General features: G+C 47.0%; 1 long non-coding RNA gene across 1 annotated transcript; it reads left to right on the forward strand.

The window, feature by feature from the left end:
- Positions 1-3,555: 3,555 nt before the first annotated feature.
- LOC123328983 lies at positions 3,556-5,880 on the forward strand. The gene is made up of 4 exons (XR_006544051.2): positions 3,556-3,686; positions 3,821-3,946; positions 4,533-4,709; positions 5,456-5,880. It is a non-coding gene; the product is annotated as an uncharacterized LOC123328983 (long non-coding RNA).
- Positions 5,881-11,109: the final 5,229 nt, after the last annotated feature.

Raw genomic sequence — 11,109 nt, forward strand, 5'->3', positions numbered from 1 at the left:
GAGATAAACCTGTCCTCCTTGTTCCGTGTCTCAGTTGGAGGCAAAGGGCCCAAAATTATTTTTAATCTTATCACTTTCTTGATTAAGTCTCCAAATTTCAACAAAAAGTTTTGTTAGAAAACTAGTTTAAGAAGAAATTTACCCAAGTAACCATGGTTTGATAAGGGCAGCCTGAGTAGCATGGAAGAAAGGCCGAAGCACTGAGCACTGCTGCGTGCAGCGGTAGGTAAAGACACCGTGGGTGGAAGGACATTTGAGCTGAGTAGTATTTTTGTAGAAATGAGGGTATTTTTAACAAAACAGTACCCGCTAACCACAAAGGAAATGACAGTGTGTCTGTGGAGAATGGGAGCTGGCCTAACGTTGAGTCAGTCCCAGCGCAGGTTGGAAAAGAATTTCCAGATACAGAGCATTTCAGAAGGGAGTGAGTTTATTAAGAACAAAGAGCAGAGATAACGTGGGCACTGCGAGCACAGTGAGCCGATCTCCCAACGGACCAAGGAGGGTCGACAGTTTTCGTGGGTTAATAGCCAAGTTTTAAAGCCTCAAGACAAAGAAAATTCCTGCTGGAAGGTTGGCGTTAGGTGATTGTTTGGTTCGGGCACTATAGAATGTTTGCGGGAGTGGGCATCTTTGCCTAATTGGGGGTCAGGAAGTTTGTAATGACCAGGGGTCTTTGGCAGCGGGTACAAAGGGTCAGCTTCAGAAGTCAGCTTCAGAGGTAGCCTTGGGGGCAGGACTCAACACCTGAGGTAGCTGTGTGGGTGTCACAAGAGATATGGCTTGAGGGCAGGAAGGGTCAGATGGAGACGGTCCAAGAGCTGGGACCAAGTGTGGCTGGTGGAGTGGTGACCAGATGAGAAAGACTTGGTAACCATGGGTGTCAGAGACCTGGAGAGGGAGAGAGTTGGAGGCAGGAGGGCCTCTCTCTGGAGGTGCAGAGCAGCTGAGAGGATCAGAGAGGCCACAGCTAGCCTGGGGCTCCAGAGCGAACCTGGGATGCGGGGGCATGAAGAAGCAAAATGAGGGAGTTAGCCAGGAGCAGGTTGGCCAACTGGTCACACTTGCTTAAAAATCGGCAGAGCTTGAGGCAACACAAGTCTGCATTTGATGGAAAGTCCAGAAGCAGTTATAGACTCTATGTGTGCGTGCTAAGTCGGTTCAGTCTTGTCCAACTCCTTGAAACCCCAAGGACTATAGCCCGCCAGGCTCCTCTGTCCATGGGATTCTCCAGGCAAGAATACTGGAGTGGGCTGCATGCCATATGAAAATGCAAAGCTATGAGGTTAAAGGCACCGTGAAGAACAAACTTTAGGACATTCAATCAAATCCTGCACGAGGTACAGAAGGACAACTCCCCCCCACTCGGGGTGAGGTGTTGCTCGTCTTCTGCAGTGAAAACTCTGCTCAGTGCAATTCTCAGTAGAAACAGCAGAGGGCAGCAAGAGCAGGCGGTTGGGATACTTTTCACTCAGCCGAGGGGAACTTCATGCCTAAGCAGCTATTGGGATTCTGCTGGGTTTCCACCAAGGTCTAGCTTTCCAGGGGCTGGGGAAGGCAAGATGGACCCCCGCTTGTCAGGTAGACCACAGATCTATTTTTGTGTCGATGGAAAGGTTGAGCAAGGCAACAAAGACCTCTTTACTCCTTCAAGTAAAAAGAATCATAGCTAAATGCATTGAGTGCCTCATGTTCTGAGAGCTGTATGCATCCTATGTCCAATAACTAGTATCTTTAAAAAAGGAAGCAATTGGTGTTATTATTACCTTCCATATCTTATAGGAAATAAATTCAAGTGGATGCAACTTGTAAATGGTTGCTATCTGGCTCTAGAGTCCGCACACTTAACCTACATTGTGTTAACCTGTGTGTGTGTGTGTGTGTGCACTCTTTGGTGCATAGCTTTTGTCAGCTGTTTAGATTTAGGGTAAGGTGAGGAACTTGCAGGTGTTTTTGATCTTCTAGTGCTGGTCTGTGGACTGTGTGATGGTCTGCAACCCAGTAAGTACAGAAATTTAGAGCATACCCTCAGACACTGACACCAGTTGGAGAGAGTCATTTTATGCCTATTGAATCTAATAATAAAAATTGAGGGCTTGTATTTATGTCTTTTTAATTTCAATTTTATATTTCATATTTATTTCATTATCTAGTAACTCATATTTATTGCATTTGAGAAGACATAAGTCCACAACAGATAGGAATTTAAAAAAAAATGGTTCTTTGCCAAAAGACGGCATGAGAGCAGTGGAGTTCATAACACAGGCATAAAAGTCTGTAGGATTTTAGATCTGTTCCTTTTACCCGGGGATATGAACACACAGCACAAGGGTTAAAACATGGAGGCGTTATCCCGGTAAATGCTCCAACAGCGCCCCTGATGGTCATGATTAAAATATAATGAAGAAGGAGGAGGTAGAAGTAGAGGAGGGAGGAGAATAATGAAGATGGAGAGAAGGGGGGAGGAAAAAGCTCAATAAAACTTTTATTATTAAGTCTTATTAATGAAGAACAGCATCCTCCCCACTTCTGATAATGACTCAGGAAAAACACACAATTATAAAGAAACAGATGGCGTGTGGAATCTTTTTGTTCAACACCTGCCCTTAGGTATTGCTGAAGCATCTTTCACACATACATTTGATACAGCAAAAGATCCAGACATCCATGAAATAACCAGGTTTCACACTGATTTATTCCTAGTCACCTATCATGAAAAATACTTGATTTTTCAGGTGAAAGAAGAGCCCTTGGCCTCTTTCAAGCTTCAGCATCAAAAAGTTGCTATCTAGGAATGTGGGGGAGAAGAGTTCTAGGAGAAGTGGCATTTCTCAGAGGAAAACAAAAACAGAGACAAACAAGAGCTTGTTAAGGCAGACATAACACTTTTAAATGGAGCCATGGAGTGTGTTAGAGGGGAAGAGGGAGAAAACACAATGTCCTTTGTTCACTGGCAGACGTCTTCCTTCTTTAAGGAAATCAAGGGGGGAAATGCTCAGCTCTGCCTTGACTCAGGAGTACTTGCCCGGACTTGCAGAGAGAGACACCCATCCATGTCATATTAATTGCAAGAAGTGAGAGTCAGCAATGACTTGGAGGTTTGAGCCTGAGCACCGGCAAGAATGGGGAAGAGGGCAGGTAGAGGCTTGGGAGGAGGATCTGGACACCGGTCAACTTTGGACCTAGTGATTCTGAGATGTCTCTCAGACATCCAAGCGGCAATGTGACGTAGATGATTGGTCACAAGTCTGGAGATGTCAGTGAAGCTCCTCTCAGCTCCAAATCCACCTTTCAGTGCCTGCTCTGTGACAATGGAGCTGAGCCCTGTAAACATTTTTATTTTGCTCTCTGGCATGATACTGAGCATCCTTAGCAGAGAGCACTGGTAGGACGCTACAACAACACAAAAGGGTTTCTTCTCCTGATTTCGGTGAGCATTTCTGAACGGTCACTTGCCCTGTGCATGCCATCTACAGAGCTCGGTTCCTGCAGTGGATGACAGCCAATGCCAGCACCTGGCAGGCAGCGGCACCAGACACCCCCTCACGGATGGCTTTCTCCAGGGCCGTTTTGTGCAGCTCTGCCACTGTTTACATAGTACTGCTGATATACTGGTATCACCTGGCAACCATTTCCCCATCTTCCTTCAGCCTCCTAATCTCATCACTCACTGTTCAGGATGGAAGGTGAGAGGGAGAGAGAAAACACCTTGTTTTCTGGGAAGAAGAAAGTGAGCATACCAAAATAAGTAAATAAATAAGCAACTGACTCAGGAAACACTCTCTCCCTGGCTCACTCTGCTGTTTGTTCTTTTGTACAGGAGTTTTTACATCAGCATGGTGGGGTGGACGAGCCCAGTGAAGATTCATCGCAGCCTGGTTGTTGTACCATTTGTGCAGAGTCAGGAAAAAAAAGTGGAGGTTGAGAGAAGGAGTCAGGAGGAAAGGTGAGCAGCTGAGGAGAAGTGAAAAGAATCAGAGATCCATGAACGTGGGGGCACTGGGCTGAACCTGCAAGTGGACTGCCCTCCAGATGGACTTCTGAGTGCCCACTGGAGCACTACAGGGCAAAGAAAGAATGCAAATCACTGTAGTGCTTCCTTTTTGGCACCTGTTTGAGTAACAGGTTCTTTTAGACTTGACTCATATTTGTGAATGCTACAAAAACACAAAATTGACTAGCTCACAATCTGGAGTTGGTTCATCCTGGAGGAAGTAAAATCAAAACATTAATATTAGCAATTCTATGCTGAAGAGCCGTTCCAACCTTTTAAAAGCTCTTAGAATCTAAGATAATTTGGGGAGGAGGAGCTGGGAAAGACTTTAAGAGACTATCAGCTAGCTCTCTGACTTGAAGAAAGGAAGGAATTTTGAATCTAGTTTGAGAGACGAGGGAACTGAGCCCTAGAAAGACAAAATGATTTAACTTTACTGAAGTCCAGCAGCAAGTGAGGTGGAGTAGGGCTTAGAAATCCAAGCGTCCCCTTCTGGCAATGCTCTGTCTTACCTCCTGTTGTCTCTTTGGCTGATGAGTGATCACAATGAATTACAAGGAATAAATTCCTTCTGTGCTGGGAGGAGGGCGTGAGGAATAAACAGGTGGTCACCCACAAGGCTGCTGAAATCTACAAGGAGAACAGCAGGAATGGTTCTTGAGGCCCAGCTGGCCATTAGAATCACTCGAAGAGCTGTGATTGGGTCCTCCGGCAGGTGAGTTAAATCAGAACCTCGGGATGATGGGTTGGGCAGGGCAGGAGGTAATTCTAAGATGCAGCCAGGGCTCAGACCCATTGTCCAGAACCATGATTCTTAATGGAGATAATAGAAAACAAAGAGTCACCAAGGACTGCAATGCAGTGAGCATGCCCTCACGCTGGCCTGGAGGGCTTGCTGGGCTCGGGCCCAGTGTTTCTAGGGTTTGGGATGGGACTGAGGAGTTGTGTTTTTAACAAGCTCCCCTCCCACCCTGTGATGCTGCTGAGTCAGGGAATACACTTTGAGAACCACTGCCCTACAGGTAACTTTGCAAACTCTCCCCAGCCTGAGAGAGTCTGTTGTACCCCCTAGAGTGGGCTCAGGGAGCACAGGACATGGACAGGGTGGTTCTGATTTAAAATCCCAACAAAAATGATCACAGAGCTCCCATCGTAGTGGTATCATCTCTCAGGAGTCCTGCAGAAAAATGCTGCCAACTAGCAACCCAGAACATACAAAGCAGAATCGAATGCTGTTTATATTTCTTTCCTTAGCTGCAAATTAAGTCTCTTGAAACTCATCCTAGAACTATTTAATTTTCAGGAGATAGTCCTAAAATGGATAGAAATGGTCTATTATCAGGCACCCAGGCAAGCCAGCAACCGGGAGCAAGGGCTTTATCTCAAAAACCCCAGCTTGCCAGGAGGATGTCTTTTGACCTCTGGTGGGGCTTGCCCTGACTCCTTTACTTCACCTTGTAGGGTAATGGCCAGGACCTCAGTCACAGAATGAGGTCTGAGAACCATCTGATCTCAGAGGAAAGGCATCAGTGAGATGAAAACACCATGGGTGGGGCCAGCCTTCCAGCCAGACCTCTGCGGCTCCATGGATCCTCTGTCTTGAAGATGATCTCTGCCCGGACCAGTTGAGGCCACAGTGGCTCATAGAAAGGACGTGTGAGCTGGTAAAAGTCTGATAGAGGGGGCACATGGAACAGAGTTCATGAACAGATGGACAGGCAGTGCTGAGGGCATTGGGGGGTGGTCGGGTCAAGTGACGCCCAATGAGACCTTCCAGAGAAGCAGGTGTTAGTAATGACGTAGGGAGTTGAAAATTGAAAAGCATCTCCAATGAACTTACATGTTCAGGGCCATGCCTCACCAAACCAAAACCTCCTTCTCCAAAATGTTGAAATGCTGGTGTCTGCAGCAACTTGGTTAAGCCCTCCAGGGAGGGACAGAGCAGTGGGAAAACCCTCCTCTTCACTAGGGTCACCTCACAGTAGGACCTACTGATGAGGCTGGGTCAAACTCCCAGAGCCAGGCCACCTGAATGTGGGAAGGAGGCACGGAGGCTTTTACAATAAAAATGGGAGTTTAAGGGATCCCTGCACAGGGAGAGACAAGAATTTGGTGCCTCAGTAACTCCTCCAGGTGACTAAAATAAGTTGTGTACCTTGGTACCCTACGCCCATCTGTAGCCAAGGCAACACTTCCCATGGACTTGATGTCACACCTATGGACGGACCCTCTGGGAGAACCTGCCTGGAATGACAGGTCCATGAAGCTGTGCTCTGGGCCAGCTCTTGTTCCCTCTGATCTTAACTGCTCCAGCGTCCACAGATCAATGGGAATGCCTTAAACCCTACAGATCCCCCACATGGTGCTGAATTTCAGGGCATGTAAAACTAAGATCATGGCATCCAGTCCCATCACTTCATGGCAAATAGATGGGGAAACAATGAAACAGAGATTATTTTGGGAGCCTCCAAAATCACTGCAGATGGTGACTGTAGCCATGAAATTAAAAGACGCTTGCTCCTTGGAAGAAAAGCTACGACCAACCTAGACAGCATATTAAAAAGCAGAGACATTACTTTGCCAACAAAGGTCCATCTAGTCAAGGCTATGGTTTTTGCATTAGTCATGTATGGATGTGAGAGTTGGACTATAAAGAAAGCTGAGTGCCGAAGAATTGATGCTTTTGAACTGTGGTGTTGGAGAAGACTCTTCAGAGTCCCTTGGACTGGAAGAAGATCCAACCAGTCCATCCTAAAGGAAATCAGTCCTGAATATTCACTGGAAGGACTGATGCTAAAGCTGAAACTCTGATACTTTGGCCACCTGATGCGAAGAACCAGCTCGTTGGAAAAGACCCTGATGCTGGGAAAGATTGAAGGCAAGAGGAGAAGGGGACGACAGAGGATGAGTTGGTTGGATGGCATCACTGACTCAATGGACATGAATTTGAGCAAGCTCCGGGAGTTGGTGAAGGACAGGGAAGCCTGGTGTGCTGCAGTCCATGGGATCGCAAAGAGTCGGACACGACTGAGTGACTGTACCGAACTGAACTTATCTGAATAGGCTCCTCGTGAAAAGGCTTTTTCCGAACCCTTTAGCTGGGTGAAGGATGTCAAAACGCCACTGAAAAAAAAATACGAGGAAGCATTAGCGTAGACTCTGGGGGTTGTTTGCGACCAGGCTTGAATTGTTTCACAAGCCCTGGCCTCATTTCCGCAAAGCTTTCAACACGAGGATGAAAGGCATTCCAGAGCTGAAAAGGATTCTGTCCCCACCAGAGCCTGGACTGTCCGTGGCCATGCCAGCTGTCTGCTGACTTCTGACAGGATTAGGAGAGAAACTTTCATCCACTTTCACTCTGGTAACAGGCACCTGTGGAAAAGGGAGCTTTTGTTTCTGAAAAGAAATAGGGACAAGGGGACTCTGGATGGCAGCAAAGAGGCAAAAAAGAGGAGGCGTTTCCAAGATGTCGAGCTAGCTGACCTGAGGGGAGGTTGGGGAGGAACTGGGGGGCTGCGGCTACATTACCTGCAGAGCTTAACCTTTTTATATATTGTGGTTAAATATACATGCCATACCCAGTCACTCAGGCATGTCTGACTCTTTGTGAGCCCATGGACCCCAGGCTCCTCTCTCCATGAGATTTTTTCAGGCAAGAATACTGAAGCGGGTAGCCATTTCCTCCTCCACACGACCTTCCTGACCCAGGGATTGAACCCATGTCCCTTGCATTGGCAGATGGACACTTTACCACTGAGCCACCAGGGAAGCCCCAACAAAACACAAAATGTACCATCTTTAAGTGGGTGGGTCAGTGGTTCTCAGAAATTCGCATGATTATGTAACCATTACCATCTGTCTTCAGAGCCTTAAAATTTTTTAGTTAGAATTTTTCATGTAGATTTTTTCGACAAAGCCATGAAAAAGAATGAAGTCAATGATACAGGCTACTGTGGAAAGAGGTCAAAAATACATTAAGAAAAAAAGAACAAGATGCCACCGTGTGTACAGCACACATAATATTGGTGTGTGTATTGGGATAATTTCAGGGAAAGGTATAAATTGTGAATGGGTTGTTGTTGTTTACTTGCTAAGTTGTGACTAACTCTTCTGCAGACCTGTGGACTGTAGCCTGCCAGGCTCCTCTGTCCATGGGATCCTCCAGGCAAGATTACTGGCAAGGGTTGCCATTTCCTTCTCCAGGGGATCTTCCAGACCCAGGGATCAAACCCATGTCCCCTGCATTGGCAGGCAGATTCTTGACCACTGAGCTACTGGGGGAGCCCTGTGAATGGGGTTACCTCTAAAAAGTGGAATGAGGGCCTGGGATGAAACAGATTTTAACTTTCATTGTATAATACCTCCTTGAACAGAGTGGGCTGTTTAATAGATGCCTGCGTCATTCACATTTTTAAAAATCTCTTCTGCCCCCAGATCAGTTCAGGTGGTTTTTGGTGCAGGGCACCCTTCTGGTTCTGATGCTCTGCTTTGTTTGGGAAACAGGGCTTTGAAGCAAGAACTTCCTAAAGACAAGGGTTTGGACACCCAGAAGGGGTCTTCAGATTTCAGGCATCTCTTTTCAATTAATTGTGTATTGTTTAAATCATATTCAATAACCATGGAAAAAATTTATAGTTAAGAATAAGGGTCATGCCAAGGCTATTTCTGCCACATGCAGGAGTTCTCAGCATTTTCGTGTCTTGCATATCTTTGGCAATCTGGTGAAGCCGATGGATCCCTTTTTGGGATAATGTGTTTAACCCCCGGAATAATGTTTTTGAATGTATAAAATAAGGTACCTATGGCTACAAAGTAACAAATTACATTGTCATAGTTATCCCCCCAATTTTTAAAACTTGTGATAGGCCAATGTATGGGCTTTTTATTGAAGTATTATTAATAAATTAAAAGATCTGGTGATAGTCTAATGATTTCCATAGTTTTAGAGAAGTGACAAGTATACATGGTATTTCAAAATATCTGCAAAATCCAATGATGAGATCTGAAGATATATGTGATTCTTAGTGGGGGTAAAGTCACAGACACTGCTCATCCGACTGGAATTTGATGCCACAATTGAAGAAGATGCCAAGTTTCAGTTAGAGTTAGTGAAGATAAAGATGCATTTTGCTGATTTGGTTTGGGTTTTTTTTCTTTCTATCCAAGTTCAAACACTCTGGCCCAACTGAAGGATGAAGGGAGAGCTCAGTGGACAGAGAGAGAGTCCAGCTGGGGAATGAGAGCAGGCTGGGAAGGGCTGAGACACAGCCGGAGGAGGGAAAGGAATCAGCCTTTGCCTGGATGTCCACATGACGAGACCCGGGACAGATCCGAGGACTGAGGTGGGGCTCACAACAGAGGCCAGGGCTGGGTGCAGCTGACGGCTATCAGTCCTGCTGGACCAAGCCTGCTCCCTCGGGAGACTGTCGTCAGAAAAGCTCCAGCGGGAGAGGAGAAAGCAGGTTGTAGCGATGGCCTGGTGCGCAGGGTCTCTGAAAGCTGAAGAGGGATGTGAGATTCTGTGTGTTCAGAAAAAAAGGCTATCTGGAAGATTCCTGAATGTGTCAAAGGACAGGGTGAAATGGCAACTAGTGAATCCTTGACAACTTCAGGTTTGAGGCGGGGGGTGTGGGGATTGCAAACAGGAGAAGCAACATGAGCGGAGGAAGGGATGCAGGGTGCATTTGGGGTCTGGTGCTCACTTAACAGAGGCGGGTATGGAAATTGTTCCAGCAAATGCTGACTGTTGGATCGCCGTGCACAGCTCCAGAAGTGAATCAGCCGGACGCTGCCAAGTTCTGTAAGAATTCCGCCCTCATGCTTTCTCATCCGCTGTCCTCCTCCTCATCCAAGCTGTTCTCAGAGCACAGATCAGGCCTGTCAGCCACAGAGCAACCGCGTTTCAGATATCTCATGTACCCTTTACTTATCTCCAGAACTTTCCATATCTCAAATGCATGCCTCTGACCTGTCTCCGGTTCTTCCCTCTTCTCTCTTTTTACCCTTGGCATCAGTATCCACTCTTGCTTCTGCCCTGTATTCCCCCTGCTGCCCAGCCAATCCCATAACCCCAGTTCCTTCTCTTTTTTCCCCATACTTCCCCACCCCCTTGCTTCCTCAGTGATCCAGGCTTTTTAGCATCTCACAGCCTACGCAGACCTGCTTGTCCCAGGCTGGCTTCCTTCTGCTTCACGGCAGAACCTGAGTGCCAAGGCAGATCCCTGAGTTCAGCACCATTAAATGGACCGGTGCTCCAGGCTCGCCTGTTAGCCACCGCATCCCCGACAAGCTGCCTCAGAAGGTCTGGAAAGACAGCAGGGCCTCTGACCTTGCTTCCCTGCCTGTAGTTTCACCAGCTATTATGCCTGCTTGGTCTCTGGTTTTGAAGAGTCTGGAGTGAGTCACCATTCCCCAGGCAGCTTCAAACAGCTTTGGTCTGGCTTCTGCCTGATTTAGACCTCTCAGTGCACTCTAAAAGGGAGGTAGTGACTTTAGGGGGCAAATTGCCAGACTGGGGACTCCCTGGGGCCTCGTGGGCTTGTAGACATCATCTCCACATCCACTGCAGCTGCTCATAGCCCTCTTAGGGTTCTTCCTCCCCAGGGCATTCTTCTTCCAAGGCGCTGATGGCCAATGATGAATGGGTCAGAGACAATGGGACTTCCAAATGTGTACACCCCAGACAGTAATTCTGAGATTGAGCCCCATCCGTGTACACACCATCAATCAAGAAAGGAATGAATCTGTAACTGCCCAAGAAGTCACTCCTAAAGTTAGTCCTTCATCCTCCCTTGTGGCTAAAAGGGAGAGTCTGGTTGGACCTCAGGTGATCACAATCTGTGTAACTTTAGGAGAGAAAGGTGCTCCCTTCATTGGGGTGTTTCTGGAGGAAGTCCAACCACCAGCTTAGATGTGAGTTCATCCTGAGAGCTGTGCTTGGACCACAGCAAACCTGCAAAGGCTGTCGTAGTGCAAGTCACCTCTCAGGAATTCACCAGCAGCTGGAGACTCAGAGATAGGCTTCAAAAGGAGACCTGAGCTTGAATGAACAAGCCAAAGAATTCTGAATGTTTCGCATCAGCTTCTTTGTCGAAGTTTTGGTTCAAGTAAGCTGT

Source organism: Bubalus bubalis, chromosome 2, assembly GCF_019923935.1.
Source record: "Bubalus bubalis isolate 160015118507 breed Murrah chromosome 2, NDDB_SH_1, whole genome shotgun sequence".
Classification (NCBI taxonomy): domain Eukaryota; kingdom Metazoa; phylum Chordata; class Mammalia; order Artiodactyla; family Bovidae; genus Bubalus; species Bubalus bubalis.